The 18,051-nt window shown below is 46.2% G+C and overlaps 1 protein-coding gene, 1 long non-coding RNA gene and 1 other non-coding gene across 10 annotated transcripts in view; 1 reads left to right on the top strand and 2 right to left on the bottom strand.

The window, feature by feature from the left end:
- Positions 1-2,212: 2,212 nt before the first annotated feature.
- LOC128113369 (uncharacterized) lies at positions 2,213-6,911 on the bottom strand. Of its 2 annotated transcripts, XR_008219426.1 has the most exons (3): positions 6,533-6,858; positions 3,901-4,028; positions 2,213-3,729 (listed from the first exon to the last, which is right to left on the bottom strand). It is a non-coding gene; the product is annotated as an uncharacterized LOC128113369 (long non-coding RNA). The 2 variants fall into 2 exon arrangements; XR_008219425.1 differs by having other exon boundaries at positions 2,213-4,028; positions 6,533-6,911.
- Positions 4,112-4,181, bottom strand: LOC128113901 (small nucleolar RNA SNORD123). The gene has a single exon (XR_008219705.1). It is a non-coding gene; the product is annotated as a small nucleolar RNA SNORD123 (small nucleolar RNA).
- A 47-nt stretch (positions 6,912-6,958) lies between the features above and the next one.
- The window catches only part of Sema5a (semaphorin 5A), a 469,252-nt gene continuing 458,159 nt past the window's right edge, over positions 6,959-18,051 (top strand). For 5 of the 7 annotated variants that reach the window (XM_052743005.1, XM_052743006.1, XM_052742999.1 and 2 more), the window contains exon 1: positions 6,959-7,447. The gene's annotated coding sequence lies outside the window, so the exon portion shown is untranslated. Of the gene's footprint in view, positions 7,448-7,609; positions 7,775-18,051 lie in introns of those variants that run through there. The other 2 variants (XM_052743004.1, XM_052743003.1) reach the window with 1 other exon arrangement.

The raw sequence follows: 18,051 nt of genomic DNA, 5'->3' as shown, positions 1-18,051 counted from the left end.
CTAAAGATCACTGTGTCATCTCCAGTTAAAAGTTCACGATACTCTTTAAAACCATCATTTCAGTGTTGAAGAGAAGCATCCAGAGGAAAGATCCTTCTCTTAATTCTTTTACCATTTATAAAATAAGAATTAATGGTGAATTGAAAATGTCTTCCTTTCTTCCACAGACTACACAGAAGGACCCGGTCCCAGGTGTTCCCTGACCTCTTGGGAACATACTAAGTGGTCAGTTTTGTTAATGTTATACATTGATTTGAAGTCAAGTTTTTCTAGGAAAGTATGTAGGTTGCCAGAGGTTTTCCTGTTGTGTTAGTCTGTCTTAAACAACAAAACGGAAAGATTTTAATACATTGTATCTTTGCAATCTATTAACCTTTATAGTCTATTCCACTAATGGAATACTAAGGACCACATGTCCATCTTGCTCTGTTATTTTTCTGACTTTTAGAGCCACATACTGAGCCTGATTCAGTTTCTTTAATGTGTCTAAAGCTACCTTTTTCTGTGATGCTCCGGCTGCGTCACAGAAATCTCACGTGCTGGTGTTTAGCCTAAACAGAATGTTGGTAGAGCTCTGGATGGTAAGCTCACTATAACGAATTCTTGGATGGAAATGAGGAAGATGTTGGAACCAGGAGGGAAGGAATACTTGTTAAAAGGAGACAAAGGTTTTGGCTGAATTGTGTCGCTGCCTTAATGCTTTGTGGACTGCAGAATGTAAGGACAGTAATGAACCACCTAGTGGTATTGGTCTACTGTTACAAAGGAGCTTCATAATCCATAGAAGGGCAGGCTATGGCGCTTCTGTGCTTCTTCCTTCAAAGAGGGCTGGCTATGGCACTTGTGTTCTTAAAGTGCAGCTGAATGTCTGCAGTGTTGTGCAGTGAGCTTGCTAAAGTCAGGGAAGTCAGTACAAAGGATGGAGGGGAGGCCTGGGGCTAACGTGCAGGGATAAGTTTCAGACTTGCTGGCGCCCTCTCTCCAGAGCTGCATCCTGCATTCTCAGATCTAAAGCTGAGCAGATGGCTGGAACGCAACAGGAAGTAACTCAAGGGTTTGTGTTAGTTGCCTATTTGCCATAGTGGCCACACCTGAGAGAAGTTTTAAAGAGGAAAGATTTTGCTCAAAGTTTGAGAGGTTTCCACCTCTCATCCTGGGGAGGACAAGGCAGGGTAGCTCACACCATGCTCTCTGGGGAGACTCTTAGATTGTTTTCTGTGATAAACACCACGATCAAAAGGAAATTGGGGTGGAAGTGTTTCTTTCCTCTGACATTTCTAGTTCCTCATGCAGGGAAGTGAGAGCAGGAACTCAAGGCATGAACCTGGAGGCAGATACTTAAGCAGAGACCATGAAGGAGTACTGCTTACTGACTTGCTAGTTCTCTGGCTTCAGCTCAGCGACCTTTCTTATATAGTCCAGGATCACCTGTCTAGGGATGATACCACCCACAGTGGGCTGTGCCCTTCTGTCTTACTCATTCATCAAGAAAATACCTCACACACATGCCACAAGCTAATCTGAGGGGGGCAGTTCTTCAACTGAGGAGTCCTTTTCCCAGGCAACTCTAGTGCTTGTCCAGATGACAGCAGAAACTAGCCAGGATAGTGGGTCTTTCTCCCTTAGTTCATTTTCCTCGGAAATTCCCCCCAGACACACCCACAGGTCGACTTTGTTAACTCACCCCCACCCCATCTCTTCTCAGTACAGTCAAGTCAACAATCAAGGCTAAGAACACCGAGCTGCTAGTGGTCCCCAGGACTTCAGAGTCCTTTTCACTATCATCTTGGCTCCTAGCTTCTCTCTGGTTTCAGGCTAAGATAGTGCCTGTAATTCAGCCACCACATCAAGTTCTGAGCAGAATTAGGTAGGAGAGGAAAGAAAAAAAAAATCACATCTGTGAGTTTACATCTGCACAGCTCTTTACCTAGTGTTCACCTTGTCCCCAACTGAACAGCAAGGCTTCATCCAGCTGCATGTGTTTTTGTTTGTTTGTTTTTTTAAAAAACCAAGTATTTTGCAATTCAAATAAAAGCAGTCCTATGTCATTAAAGACGATGTTTGTTAGGGGATGATGCAGTTTGAGGAGCAATGACTGCTGTCAGTATTAGATGAAGTGTTGGTATTTGGAATGAGAGAAACTGACATGCCGAATTAAGGCAGTAATAGTGGGAATGGGAAGGAAGGTCAGAAATAAATTTTGACAAAGGGCTACAAGACCCCAACAGCCTTTATTTCTCCTAATTTGCTTGGGAAGACATGCCCCCTTTGGTTTAATTCTACAAATGTCCCTTTTATTGAATCCAAGGTCATTATGCTAAATTCAGTTGGTAAATATTGAAATAAACCAGGACAGAGAAATGTGTGCTTCAAAATCTAAATATATGTTTAAAATGTATTTCTGAAACTATTTATGTCCCCTCAAAGCCCTATTTCTCAAAGACAGGAGAATGTAGAAGACATTAGCTAATAAGTCAAAATATCTTTCTAAAGTAAGTACAGCCACTCTTTGCTTATAAACACTTAAGACATATGAGTCTGGATGTCAGAAAATAACTCCAAGGAAACTAAAAGGATGCTTTATCTTCATGCCAGAAACCATCTGCCTTTCCTGTAGATATTCCAAAAATCATTTAAACTTAGCATTTTTCTTCTCCCCATACCATGCTTCTAAAAGACAACTTGAACTGCTTCGAGGGCACCAACTTCATCTTAAGGAAATTGGGTTGCCAGAAAACATATCTAGAAACCCAGCCACAATAAACAAAATACTTGTAGCTTTCTAGAATGCTTTGATTTCTGGAAATATAGCAGAAGTAAATTGCGATGCCCTACTGAACACTTGAAGTATCATTGAACATGTCAAGGAAAACATAACTGTTGAAGATGAAGTCTACCCCCATCCAGAAAGCAAGCACATTTTCCTGAGGGTATGTCGGGGTACACCCTGAAGCTACTTACTGCCGTAGCCCACACACTTAACCAGGCTGCTGAACATGGCTATGAGGTGAAAGAATGCCCTGCTTAGTGTAGGTTGAATTTGAGAGGTCATAAGTAAGCAGAACTCACTTGGGTTGGGTGGAGGCAGGTCACTCTGTGTCACATTAGGAATAACCAGGGACAAAATCCATGGTCACATCCTTCTGATCAGCCTTAGGAAGTGAAGATAGAACCTCGGTAGAAGTTAGACTGTGGAGGGGGTGATGCTGGAGGGTCCCTCACACACCCTAGCAGAGTGGAACAGCTGGAACGTTACCTTAAGGACCAAGAATCTTTGTATCATAATCTTTAATGCTCCTTTGTGTGTGTGTGTGTGTGTGTGTGTGTGTGTGTGTGTGTGTGTGTGTGTGTATTTGTGTGTGATGACAGCTTCCAGGGATGTCTAGTCTCCTTAACATCATTCAGGGTATGGTCACTGAAGGGGAGGGAGCTTTCTTGGGGCAAAGGAAACCTTAAGGGGCTTTGGTGAAGCCCAAGAGATTGGAGGAGGCATTGAAAGTTCTCTCAACCTCTCCAGTTCAAGAGCCTTCATCTGTGAAAACATCCACGGGTGGCCATCATGGTGTAATCTGTTCAGCTGTGTTAAAATGGATAGGATTAACCAGGCAGTGGTGGCGTAGGCCTTTAATCCCAGCACTTGGGAGGCAGAGGCAGGCAGATCTCTGAGTTGGAGGCCAGCCTGGGCTACAGAGTGAGTTCCAGGACAGCCAGGGGCTACACAGAGAAACCCTGTCCAAAAAACAAAACAAACAAAAAAGTACAGGATCAGGCAGACAATCTTGGAAACCAGGGTGAAAAATTGTCAAATGGTTACTGTAGTATCTACCGGGTTCATCTATACAGGAAAACATGATTCCAGGCATTTTTTTTTTTTAAAAAATAATTTAGTAGTCTCGTTACATTTCAAAGTCCCCAGTTAGGGAGCCTCCCTGGGAAAGCCGACTGTGGTCCACAGCTGTGTCCTCCTGTCTCCCAGACCGTGATCTCTTCAGCTCCTCCCTGTTCCGTTCTCCGGCTGTAATCAGGCCCTGGGAGGGAATACAGAGATAACACAGAATTGTTGCATTAGTTCAAAATCACGTGCTGCTTCGTGTTTCTGACCAGAGTCTGAGGTGAATCAGGAAATGGATGGCATGTTTCAGGTCACATGAATCAGTGCCCCAGAAGTCATCATTTTCACCGACTCTTTTGTTTCCCACCTTTTCTCAACTGTGACCTGTACACAAGGCTCACCTGAGTTGAGTGTGTGTGTGTGTGTGTGTGTGTGTGTGTGAGAGAGAGAGAGAGGGGGGGGGTTTCATTGCAATGACAATAGAATGCCCTTGATAAAATAGGAATCATGTTTAGTTTTACAATCTGATGATTCAGGTACTTTAACAAGAAAGGCTTTTTTAAAAGGAAAAATCAAATTTTAGTAGGAAAAGGAAATACTTATATACACTTTAAAACAATTTCATTTCAGAGTGCCTCCTTGGTGCCGAGCCTCAGATATTTCATGTTTAACAGTTTTCTTTCTCCTTTAGTGCTTGTATCGAATGTTCCTGGTGAGCTGGGTCAAGTTGCACAGGGAAACATTTAGCTCAGAAAAGTTCACAAACTTTCTGCAAGTCGGTGACAAAAATCATCTTCCATTCAGAGCTATTTCCCTTTAAACCAAGAAAGCCTTCTACATGCGAATCCGGTTTCTGCTCTTGCTTATTTGAAATTTCTAATTCATTATCACTAATGATGAATTTTAACAACGGTGCAGTGTCGTTCTTTTTTTTTTTTTTTTTTTTTGGTTTTTCGAGACAGGGTTTCTCTGTGTAGCTTTGCGCCTCTCCTGGAACTCACTTGGTAGCCCAGGCTGGCCTCGAACTCACAGAAATCCAGTGTCGTTCTTTAAACAGTAAAGCCGAACCCATTTCCTGCCTCAGCGACAGAGTCACCTCATTTAGAGGGTGAGATTCTGTGTGACCATTCCCATGGTGCACAGGGTTTAGGCCTCCAAGTGAAGAGTGAGTCTCTTTGCCTGCTAGTGAGTTCATATGAGATGGGGTCTCCCTAGGTGACCCCAAGCTGGGCTTAAACTCTCAATCATTCTACCTCAGCCACCGGAATGCTGGGTACACGGGCATGATGCACCTCACTTTTTTATTTCTTAATAAAATAATTTTTAAAAAAGTGTTAATTGTCTTTGACAGTAGCATCGAGGGGTAAGGATAAGAATTAAGTAAACACATTTGAGTCTTACCCTGTTAGGTTCCACCCGCCCACCTGAAGGCTATAGGGTTCAAGGGTAAGGCTGAGGTCCTCCACTGCCAGACCTTGGCCCTTGGCCGGCCTCCTTCTCCCAAGAGCCTCTCAGGCTGTTGTGCCACGTAGGCTAGGGAAGGGGAATGTTGGGAATGGCGCCAGTTCCCACCCACTTCTGAAGCAGCAGGGAGAAGCAGAGGAAACCCATTAACTTTTCCCTTCAAGACCCAGAAACCAGGAGCTGCCACTGAGAGCTAGAAGCCAGCCGAACAACTGCGAGGGGATGCTTCCCAAAGAAGCCCCGGAAAGACATCCAAGTGGGGCCTTTAGTACCCTCCGGGCCCACAGTTCCGGACAGTGTACACTCTGGGGCTGACATAGGCTCCCAAGGATGCTTTCAAAAATAGTTTCATTTCATTCGTTCATTTGAAAGGCAACAGAAACGACAAATTGGTGGCAATTTGTGCTTCTGTTGTCCTTCTCTTGAATCTCTGTGGTCCCGGAAGAGCCGGGACACATTCCAGCTATTACCAGGTCTCCCTTTAGCACAATGGCACTCTTACAGACACTCTGAAATGCCGCCCCCCCCCCCCCAGCACATCTGCAACCTGCCAATTGCCAGGGTGTGAATGTGACCCAAAGGGACATCCTGAGGTCCTGCAGCTAAGAGAGTCACTGATGAGGTTCCTTAGTGCAAAAACATCCTGAAGCCACCAACAAGGCCCAAGATGGGGGGAAAAAAAACAGACCGAAGACGCTGTCGCCCCATCCTATACTGAGGGAAGGGGTCACACGTGGCTACAGGGTTAGGAACCCACGTTTCCTGTAACTTTCCCATCCAACAACCCCACATGTTGTTTAAAACCCCGTGAGTTGATCACTTCCTTAGAAGGAGAACTGAGCAACGCGTCAATAAAACTGCCCTGCCAAGGAGATTTACTTTTTGTTCCAATATAAACTTTTTGCCCGATGCTCACTCAGTAAGGCTCAAATATCCTTGCAGAAGTGAGAATTAGCTCAGCTGGCTCTGTCCATGAAGAAACTCTCTCCTAATGCCATCAGGGCCACTTGGGGACATCTTAAGAGCTCAGTTTCCCTGGATGGCAGGGAATCTATCCCCGTCATGTAAGCCCGAATTAGCTGAGAGCCTCGTGGGCCTAACTCGCTTGCAAGAGTCCGCAGAGAGCCCCTCGCCCCCCTCCCCAGCCTCCTTAGGATGACATGGAAGAACTGAATAACTGAATCTTAAACTCCAACCCTCTCCCCACCCGTGATCCGCCAAGGGGTGCGCACATACCTGGAGCCTAGGCCGGCCTAGGAGAAGCGCCACGTCTCTGGTTTGCGTCGAGCTGCCTCCAGCCCTTTATAACAGCCCAACCCGCAAAGTAGCCACGTCGGAGCGCCTGGACAGGGGGCGGGTAGCCACAGAAGGTCTCTGCGAGACGAGAAAGAGGGTCCCTAAAAAGTCACCACTTGGGTGAACTTGCACTCGGGAGGCCCTAATGGGACTCGTGGGGTGCGGTGACAGCCCCCCGGGAGTGTGTAGGGGTCCCATCTCGGGAAGAGGCGGGTCCAGAGGAGGGGCCTGGGGAGGTCAGGGGCGGGTGGGGCGCTCAGCTTGCACCCGGGAGGGGCGGAGAAGGGGAGGTGCGGCGGTGGGGGCGTGGCGGGGGCGGGGCGAGGCGGCCTTGTGCTCCCCGCCCCGAGCTCCCGGCCCGCGCACCCAGCGCTGCCCTACTCGCCGGGAAGGCGGCGCCGGCGGTGGCTGCTCACGCTGTGCCCACTCCCCGGCGCTGCGCTCCCGGTGCGGGTGGGCTCCTCAACCACTGGCCGGCCGCAGTCCCTGCCGAGAGGTGGCCTCTGCATCCCATCTTCTCACTGCTGGGGCGCCCCAGCCCGTGTGCGACCCTTCTTTGGGGTGTTCGCACGCGCGGCTACCAAGCAGAGGGCACCCAACTTTGCCACCTTGCGGGTCGCCCTCGCTCAGCGGGAGCCTGCTCGCTCAGCTGCGCAACTGAGGACTCCGTGCTCCTGGCGGCGGAGCTGGTCCCCAGCCTGGCGCGCTGTGAGCGGAGGAGAGCTCCGGAGAAGTGGTGGGGAGCAGTGGCGGCTGCTGCCTCGACTTCCCTTGCAGCGCGCTGAAGAGGACCCTTGGAGCCGCTCCAGGCCCCAGGCGCTGGATGACTGGCAGGAGGAACGCTCCCCTCATCTGGTGAGCTCGCTCCCCGCCGCGTCCCTGGGTGTCGTGACTGAGACCCTGCGCGGGTGAACTAGACCTGGGGCAGCATTGGTCTGTGGGTGGTGTAGGTCTCGGTTAGGGTCACTCTGCAGGCACCTGGGTGGGGACAGCCTGGCAGCCGCGCGAGTAGGAATAGGACCGCCGTCAGTGCGGAGGCGGTCTCAGTTGGAGGTAGTGCACGGGCTGGAAGTTTGTGTCCTAGCCTTTGCCCGGATCCGACCGTGCATTGGAAAGGAGCTGGAGTGTCCGGGTGTGCGACCCAGCAGTGAGAGAGCCTGCACCTCGGCCAGCACCTCTCAGGTACGCGTGGAGGTCTGTGCGCGCACTCCGCGCGAAGCCAGGCTCGCGTGGTGGGAGCTGCAGCCGGGTCTGGCAGTCGGAATCGCCTACCTCCCAGCCCTGTGGATCCGGGGACATTTTTCTGCTCTAGGTTCAGGGGCTTTGCGGTGTGTTCGAGAGAATCTGGGGATAGTGGGACTGGGGCTCAACTCCGCCAGGCTGTTTTGCTGAAGTGGACTAATGCAGGGGTGGTGAGGCCTGGGAACCCGCCAGCCGGGTGAGCTCCACTCGCGGAGCCCCTGTGCGCTGGCAGCTCCTCCGCATGCGTTTCGTACCCGGACTCAGGGTCTGGGGCCAGGCGAAGATCAGGATGTTCGGAGGAACTGTTGGGGGTGGGGATTGGTCCCCCGCGATAGTCCCTGGTACGGAGCCTTGCGCGGTTAGGTCCCAGTTCCCCTGGCTTTGGCGGGAAGCGCTTTCACCTCATCTTTTTGTTGTTCGTACCTGGATGCGGTTGCCTGGAGTTGGGCTTTAACTTTCCTGCGCCCGCGGCGTCCTGGAGATCCCCGGCAGGGGGCGCCAAGAGCGAGCTTTCGGAGAAGGCCAGAGGATGCCACCAAGCGTGTTGGTATCTCTGTCCTGGGCAAGAGGGTAGGGATAAATAAATGTACCAGGTAGTGGTAAAACACAGATTTTGCAGTAATTTCACCTTGAAAGGCGAAGGGCGGAGGAAGTTGTTCTGTTACAATAGAGAGCTTTCGGCCTAGTTAGGAGAAGCGACAGAAAAGTTGGACCGAAGCCCTCTAACTAGAAAGGTCTCCTCGAAGACAAACTCCTCCGTCTCTACACATCTTTCCCCTTTACAATTGGGTTTGACAAGAAGGCAGTTGAAATTGGGTGAAAATACCAGAGTTATGTGTAATACAGAGAAGTTCGGTTCCTGAGGAGCACACTGGTTAAAGCGCCGGGTGTTTAAATGATTGCAGCTTATTTACTTACATTTATTTTAAAATAGCTGTGTGTCCAGGCTTATCTGGAAGGGCCCTGACATAATGGCCAAGTTTGTGAAGAGCATATGTGTTGTTAATTATAGAGTTAGTCTTTTAAAAGGAGGCACAGAAAGACAAAACTAGACTTTAGGAACAAACTTTTTTTAAAAAAATTTTTAATACCCAATTAGGATTGTTGAATTGATTGCTGATTAATACCACTTTTCACTTTTTGAGAGAAGGTGAAGCTCATCCCTGGGAGCAAGCTGTCCACAGTCCCACTTAAGGCTCAAGTCTTAAGCAGACACCTTCTGTTGTAGATCTCTGAAGCAACTTGTCTGTGCCGTATTTACTCCGAAAGGAGTGTGCATTTCTTTCTGCCCACTCAAATTTCTTCAGCATGCTTGATTTACATGACAAAGCAGTTCTAAATGTAGTTGTTTGAAGCACAGATTTCCTTTCCCTTGAGTCTGTTTATTGTAAAAGCTTTTGAGACAATGGCTCACCCAAGATGCTGCCTGTAGTCACAATGTGTGATCCCACAACCGTGGAGTCCATGAACTGGTATCCGCTTTTGTATGTCTTTAGTCAACACATACTCTCCCTCACAGAGGGAGGATGGATGATGCTCATTATTTTATGCCTTTTAAGATGTTGCTAGCTCTTTGGGTTGTCTTAATGGCAAACAGCTGCAGGATCCCTGCTGAGTGCAAAGACTTTGGTCTTCTGGGTGGGAAAGCCTGTCTTTGACCAGAGAAGTATTTGAGGTGTTCAGAATCTGGTGAAAATAAACTGGCATTTGTCCTTGTTTGTGTCTGTCTCAAGTGACTTCCTAGCCATGCAGAGTAAAACTACTAAAATGAATATAAGCGTTTCTTGCAAGTTTAGCATATGGACCCCCTCAAGTCCTCCTAGCTGTCAGTTTCTCAGAGGATATTGTTCTCTATCCTCTCTTTAGCCTCCTGCTGAGGGCTTCTTGCTCAAAATAGATGCCAGTTTCTCAGGGACTGTATCAATTGCTCTCATGCCAGAGAAGGCTAACTAGCTGAACCATTGCATAGTTTCAATGAACTGGATGATGATTTTTAAGGGCTCTGGATGTCCTTTTAATCCCCAAGTCACTGAAATAGAGGCTTTCCACTGATAAAATACAGGAAGGTGGAGGAGGGTTGGACGGGACTTTGCTAAGAGTCCAGCCAAGGGCACAAGACATTCCATGGGATAAATGAGTGAGCATGGACTCCAGAGTTTGCAGATCAGAACCTGACCCCAAAGAAGAGGCTTATGTTACAGAACATGTGGTGTGCAATACAGAATAAATCCATTCATTTACATTAAGTTCTAGCTAAGTAGCCCATTTTTGATGTAGAATATGTACAGCCATTCAAGAAAAGCATTTCCACTTTTTATAATAAATCCTCTATAATTCTTGATTCTAAAATTATACCAAATTAGTATTATAAAATGTATCTGAAGTTGTTGCTATAGTTACTCAGACAAATTGCTTAGGATATAATTATAATACCAAGGTGACAAGTTTTTGTGTTTAATGTTCAATAATGTTGAAAACATAAATTACAGTGTCTAACAAATTGAATTACAATACAGTATCTACCAAGGAAGTTTCTCCATTTCTGCCCACCTGCACCTGCTTGCAAATTTATATTTATATTCTGCAAAGTTAACTTTTCTGGAATCCCCAGAGGAGCGTATGTCATTTTCTAAGCTGTTTATAGTGTCTTTGGTGCTGTTGTCGGCAACAGAGAGGTTTCACAGATGCTCCCCGCATCTTTTTTAGTTTAAGATTTAAGTCTAGTTGGAAATTACTATGTTTTAAAACCTCTCCTACCCTGAAGACATGATCTACTATAGATAGGGCACTCTGCTGTTTTTAATTCCTACTGATTAGTAGCATCACAGAGATGGGTATCCACCAGCTCTTTCGGATGTAGTTTGAAGAAGAGTCTGGTATACATGTAAATACAGCACTTATTTTTTGGGTATTTACATTTTTATTACTTTTTTTTAAGTGAGTGAATATGTGCAGCATGCACAAGTGTGTGTGTGTGTGTGTGTGTGTGTGTGTGTGTGTGTGTGTGTGTGTGTGTTTTGCTTGCACATGACCTGGTGAATGTATGGAGGTCACATGACAGCTTGTGTGAAGGTCACATGACAGCTTGTGAGAGTTGGGAGTTGATTTCGTTCTTCTACTATGTATCTGAGGATCAAATGTGGGTCATTCAATTTGGTAGCAAGTGCCTTTACCAACTGTATCATTCCGTTTCAGGTACTGGTTTTTCAGGTACAGAAAAATCTATTTCTGATAGAAAGGAGAGAGAGAAAATAAAATCGACTTATGACACATAGAGCTCCGACTCTCAGTAAGTCTGTCTAAAATTCTGTTTGGTTCAGAGGTTAAGGAAGACAGAACACAGCAAACAAAAAGCTTGACCCACGAGAAGATACTGAATCCTAAGTAATTTATTTTAGCACACAGATACTGGCATAATTAATTGGTGCCTTGTGGAAGCTCCTAGAAATAGGAAATCTGGCCTCCATTTCGCATGCAGGGTAGTTTGAAGTCAGACGACTGCAAAGAGGAAGCTGTGCTTCGCCTGGGGTGTGCCATTGGAAACGGGATCGGTGCAGCAGTGGACTCCAGCAGTCAGAACACTGCCCAGAGTATGGCTCTCATCGTCTTCTCTTTCCTTCCTTTTTTGGTCCCCAAATTTATGGTTATTTGACAAGACCAAAGATGAGCACACGTTATTCCCCTTCCTGAGTTCTCAAATGTTTCCTCACATGCTCACAATTGCATGTGGAAAAGTAAGTCACTCCGTTACTCCTTTTTCTTTGCCCGTTTTAGGACTGGCTTTCTGATTAACAACAAATGAGAAACTATTTCAAAAGAGTACCTTGGTTAAAGGATGGATTTCTGTTGTGTTTGGTCGTGAACCCACCTGTCTTTAATCGCTCAGTCTTTCATTCCTTTTTTGTCTCTGCGTTTCTGTGGAATTGGCTGACCTGGAGTTCAAGCCAAGTGACGAGGAAGCACACAGCGGAACAATTTTACTTTGTGTTGCATTTTTATGTACATTTGAGAGTAAATCCCATTACTGCAGTGGGTAATTCAATTACAGATATATATGATAAATAACCAGTCAAGTGATATTATCAGCAGCCGGCACCATTGGAGAAATAATACTGTATTTGCTGAGATGAGAGATTAAAAAAAAAAAGTTGTAGGCAGGTGACAGCCAGAGTTGCACAAGGACAAGTTGGTCACAGGCAGCAGAGGCCCTTTCGTCTGGTTCACATTCGCCCAGTGACTGGCAATGATGCATAGTACAGCCATGGAAAGAAAAACAGTCAGAGACACTAAGGAGAAGTCTGTCTGCTAAGCAGTTTCTTCTGCCTTGCCTGCATTCTCCCAAACAGTTAGTGCATCACTAAAACTTCTGTTCTGATTCACAGGAGAGATGTGCTTCGTAAACTCCATCCAAACACAATTCCATACAGAGAAAATCTCTTCCTGTAAAAATAGGCGGACAGACAGAAAAACCGGAGCTGCTTTGTGTCTGGAGGAGGCTTCCCAAAGCTGTTTGTACCACGAAGGATGCCTAGGGAAATTTGCAGGACAGCATCCTGAAGTCAAAAGGATTTTAGAAACACAACTGATCTCTGAATTTCTTTTAGAGAGCTAATATTTAAATTTTCTGTACCAACTGTAATGTGAAGGAAGTTGTAACTAGTGGCATACAGTAAAAGTAAATTAAGAAAAAAAATTGCCCTAGGTATTAAACTTCTTTGGTCTAGCCAATGCTACAATTCAGTCAGCATTCATTCTGCTTGGCCTAAATGTATCAGCCAAATAAGATTCGCTTTTAAACTGTCTTGTCACTTAAACCCTTATGTGTTTTAGCCCCGTGTTTGACTTTAGGGGAATTCCTAGAGGTCCATAGTTTAGGGAAGCAACTTTCATGATTGAGAAACAGAGTAGGAGACATTTCTACCTTTAATTTTGGGTTTGCTGGCAACATTGTGGACTCCTGAAAGAATGGTTCACCTGCTATGATGGAGAGAGGTGGTGAGGAATTGCCTGGCTGGAGAGTCTGGCAATGGGTGTCACAGGTGGGAGCAGGAATGGCAGCGCCACTGTCTCCGTGTGGCTTGTGGAGGAGGTAGGTACAAGGGTTCAGCAGAGTGGTTGAACCATCCAGGCAGACTTGGAGATGGCCAAGAGCCATGCTGGGTAAGAACCCCACATCCATATTGGTTGTGTACAGAGCTAATCTCCCCAAAAAATGGGCGAGTGGAGATGAAGATGGGAAGCCAGAGAAGACTCCCCAGCAGGAGTGGCCTGGTGGTTGCTTTCCAAGTAGGGACTCAGAAGAACGGTGCAAAACAAAATACTAGGTTGAGGTTGTGATCTGGAGAAATGCACGAGGACACGAGAAAGAGCTCCCAGAACTTGAAGTCAGCAACAGACTCATGTGGGCTCGTTCCGTTTGCCCACTTTGAGTCCACCAACTGTCCCCCACTGCCCCTTACATCCACAAAGGATCCAAAAGCCCGAGGTCTACAAGAAGGGTGGTGGAGGTGGAACAGGCTCTAAGACCACATGGCTCTGTGACCTGTTCCCCGTCACTGCTGGCTCTCCGGACTCCCGCCCTGCTGCCTGCTTCTAGGAGCCTGGTCTTGGCACTCCTGCTTAGAATGCATTTCCTGCATTTTCCTGTGAGGCTTTCTGTCTTTAGAGCTGGCTGCCTTGAGGTCCTTACCCAAGCATCCCCTCTTCAGAAGGAGTCTCCAAATACAGTCTAGAATATCTCCTCTCCCCTTTCCTCCCCTTAGCCTCCTTATTTTACTGTCCCCCTTGATTGCGTTTTGCACTGCCCCACACGTTGTATATGTTTCTTAACATATTTCACCAATGCAGAGTGTAATCTTGAGACAGGTGAGATTGCTTCATTTATAACTGTGGCCCCCAGTTCCTAGATTGGTGCCTGGCACCTGCAGGGCCCCCTGGCTGCAGTGGTTCAGTAAATGAACAGGTGAATACATTTATGTGCTACAGACTGCAGCAGAGCACCAGCCACACAGGACCTTGGCGTGTGTGTGTGTGTGTGTGTGTGTGTGTGTGTGTGTGTGTGTGTGTATGATTTAAACAGTAACAGGGTGGTGAGAACTGTTTATATTTTTCATAGGAAGAAACATATTCTTATACATTCAAATTGACTCATGACTACAATCCTAGAATACAGCTGTGTTTGAAAGCCAGGAGCCAGGGGGACTGTGTACTCCATATATTCTAATATATGCTAATTATACATTAGGTACTTGGTAAATGAATTGATGACCTTGCTTGGCTTGGAATTAGCATAAAAATACTTCATGTGTATTAAAACATAAAAAGTGAAATTCCAGGATGTTATTTGCTTATTTAGAAACACTTCCCACCCACACAAAGTTCCAGGGAACAAATTGTATCCTCATTACATATTTTCACACATTATGACTTCAGAAAATTTTACAAATGTGCCAGGCTTTCTCATTTCATTCCTGAGATCAGGGCAATCAGCCTTGCCATTTAGTTGGATGTATATATTTAATAAGCTAAAGCTGGTAAGTGGCTAAACATAATGTTTTATAACTGTGCATGGTCTACTGCTCAAGAATGACCCGAGCGAGTTCTTGATGTATGCTATAGTAGGTGTGTGCCTCAAAACATGGAACTGAGTGGAAGAAGCCAGCCACAGAAGACCACACGTTGTTTGATTCCATTTATAGAAACTTCTAGAAGAGTCAAAACTATAAAGATGGAAAGTGGATAAATGGTTGCCTGGGGCTAGTAGTGAGACCTGGAAGTGAGACAAATGGGCAGGCAGGCGCTTTCCTGAGAATGGCAGTGCAATGTGGAGGTGTTCACCCACCTGTGCATTTACTCACATTCACTGGCTTGTACACTTACAGTGAGTCAGTTTTATAGCATGTGACATTCCTCCGTAATATGGTTAAAATGGAAATCTGGGACATAATTTCTAAAGTTAGAGTGAATTAGACTGCCAGCAACCTAAACATAGCTCCTGCTGAATTTACCAGGGGCTTTATTCTGGATTCCCATAATGTTTTACAGAGTCAGTGTCAAGGCTACTGGGCTCTAAGATGTCCCAAGTTTTTTTGATGCAAAGAACTTCCTTCTGGGAGTCTGTGGTCTCTGCTATGGGTATAGGCAAACTCAAGTTGTTCACACATGGGCCCATACAAGCACGTCAATCGATCAACTAAGCTTAGCCAGCCTAGCTACTTTGGGAGAGACTCATGGCACCAATGGCTCTCAGGTTTATTATGTATCTTTCCTGCTGGTCCAGTTGCTTTGGGTGTGTGGAGAACACAGAACCCCATGTTTCCTCAGTGCTCCAGTCAGGGTCTGTAACTCACGGGCCAAAGCTTCTTCACTAAGTGAGGACGGTCAGCTTTGCCTGGTTCCGGTTCACCAGGCCTGCTTCTGCACTTCTGCATTCTCCTGCAGTCGCTGGCATTGCGTTGGCTTCAACTGGTGGGTGAGGCAGGCAACTTGTTGTTTTCTTTTTGTTTCGGGGTCTTGCTATGTAGCCCAGTAGTAGGTAACTTCCAACAGCCAAACCTAAAGACAGAGTAAAGATTTTATGCTGCTGTGCATCTTTCCTTTACTCCATCTATCCTTACCTCCCCCCTCCTTCCTCTTTCTCTTGTCCTAGGGTCCTGGCTGTGTTGCCCAGGCTCACTCAAACTCCTGAGCTCAAGTGGGTCTCCCACGTCAATGTCCTCAGGTGAAGGGCCTCATGTCTGGCTAGAGGGCGCATTTCAAAATGCTGCAGACCTGGACACCTTTTATGTTTAAGAGTCGGAGTGCTGTTTCTAGTCCATTCTGCTCTGCTTTCTGCTTTGGCACGTTGTTCTTCTTGGTTCAAGTGCAAAGCTGAAAAAAGGGTATGGGCTGAAATACATGTGAACGGCCTCCTGCCTACAGTTTCCTTCCCCTTCAGTTGTGTCTTTCGGGGGAAGTGAGTGAGTTTAGCCCTCCCCTCTTGTTTATTGCCACTTCCATCTGTCTACTACCTTAAAAATCCCCTCTGCCTCCTGCCACAGGCTGCCCAGCTCTCCTGTGGCCATCACGCTTTTCCTGCATCCGTTGGCTTCCACATGGTGACTTTCTCTCAAAGTGTTTGCTTTGGCGTAGGCAATCTGCTCCAAGAATACCCTACATGGCTTTTAGGATCTGGCCTGCGGCTGGCCAGTGCTCTAGCTCATAGACATCTTTCCATTATTAAGGAAGCATGTTTATTCGACTCTGTGATGATGCAGGGTAGCAGCCCTGTATCTCTTCAACACCTCGTTTCTTCCGTTGCTACAGTTGTTGCGAAGTTGAGATGAGCTATCTGAAACTCCACTGCAATATTTTTGTAGACCTCTCAGAGTATGATTTCTCACTGGCTTATTCTGAATCTGTCACCTTTCACATAAGTATCCTCAACCTAAGACAAATGAAGAGTAGTATTTACAGAATGGCCTTGCTTTCTATTACCAGTCCTGAATTCTTGCATGGCAAGTGATAAGGATTTATTTGTGAGATTGAATTATTATTCCCTTCTTTTTGCCCATTTTGATGGTTTCAAGGGATCAGTAGAATGCTCTTTATGTAGGAACTATTTTTCTTGTTTAGTTTTGTTTTATTTCCAATGAGCGAATATTTTCTAGAATTTTAAGGGAGCTGGTTAGTCATTTTGTTAAACAGGTTGACTAATGATTGCATGATCAGAGAGATTTCCATGTTGTCAGGGTGGATTTTTAATTATAGAGTAAGCAAACAATGTAATTTTCTCTTGTTTTAAAATCTCTAGAGTAGTCATTGGCTTGTTTTGGTTCTGATAGCTTGAGTTGATCACAATCATGTATTATGTGCAGTATGATGTGGAGACATTGTTCTGACCGGGGATAGCACTATTACCTTTGAAAGATTTTACTTTTTTCTAGCCATTTACTTTTCTGGAAAGCATCCAAGATTTCACATTAAGTATTGATCTTTGGATACTAGCAGATGTATGGGATCCTAACTTTATTGTTGCAGGCTGAAACATCAGAAAGGACCCCGGATATCACTTTCTAGCTTGAAAGTTAATGACTTCATTCTCTTGTATCTGTAGACACCTTCACTTTTTTTCTAAAGTCTATGGTTGGATTAAGATGGGGATGCAGCTCTGTTGGCAGACTGTTTTCCTAGCATGCACAAATGCACCGGGATTCTATCAGCAGCCCAGCACAAACTGAGGGTGTGGTGGTGGCACACGCCTGTAATTCTAGCATTTGAGATGTGGAAGCAGAATGCTCAGAAGTTTCTTGGCTGGATAGCAAGTTGGAGGCCAGCCTGAGCTACATGAGATCCTGTCACATCCTGACACATGAGATCCTGTTCATGTGTCACCAAAGAAAAAGTCTTAACTCTGAGCTAAGCGTTAAAGATAGACCTTAGGTCAAAGTTTATGTTTCTAATCCCTGCATAGAATATAGAAATGAAGTTTTCTAGGGAATGAGCTTAAGGTGTCAGAGGTTGACAACATACCCTTCTTATCAGTGTGATGAGGTGGCCATCCCTGTCCACTCTTCAATCTTTGTGTATGTGTGTGCCTGTGGGGGGTCAGAGGTCAACCTCAGGTGTTGTTCCTCATGACAGAACTTGTTATTAGAGGCCCATCTCTACCTTCCCAGTGCCAGCCTTAAATGTTAAAACCACAGACCACTACCTCCAGCTTTTTTGTATGGGCTCCGTGGATTGAGCCGGGGTCTGCAGGCTTGTGAAGCAAGAACTTTGACGGACGCAGCCATCTCCCCAACCCTCATTCAGTCTTTTAATTATATGCTCCAACTTCCCCAGAAAACATCAGTCTCAGTCATCTTCCCTGACCCAACTCTGTAGAGTGTGGTTGGCCAGCTTTGCTGGCCCATGTTTGTTGGGATCTATGGATCTAGGAACTGCTACAGCTGGTGTGACAAGCAAGACCTCTGTGCTCTCTTCTGTCTTGCTCCTGGGCTGCTTTGTGTCAGCTCATCCTCAGTCCATTATGTGCACGACAGGAATGCAGTGGCCATTCCATCTCACTTGTGTGCCACATGCTGGGCTGCCTGGCTGGTGAGGATGTATCTTGTTTCTGGGGTCACATTCTCTTTGCTTGCTGCGGAGTGATGGAAACCCTGTTCTTCAGCCCTGTTTGCTCATGAAAGAGAGCATGAGCAGTATGGCAGGGCTGTGCACACCTCTTCCCTCACTGC

Source organism: Peromyscus californicus, unplaced genomic scaffold, assembly GCF_007827085.1.
Source record: "Peromyscus californicus insignis strain IS unplaced genomic scaffold, ASM782708v3 Scaffold_18__1_contigs__length_77618521, whole genome shotgun sequence".
In the NCBI taxonomy this organism is placed as follows: domain Eukaryota; kingdom Metazoa; phylum Chordata; class Mammalia; order Rodentia; family Cricetidae; genus Peromyscus; species Peromyscus californicus.
This window is presented reverse-complemented; position numbering and strand designations above follow the sequence as displayed.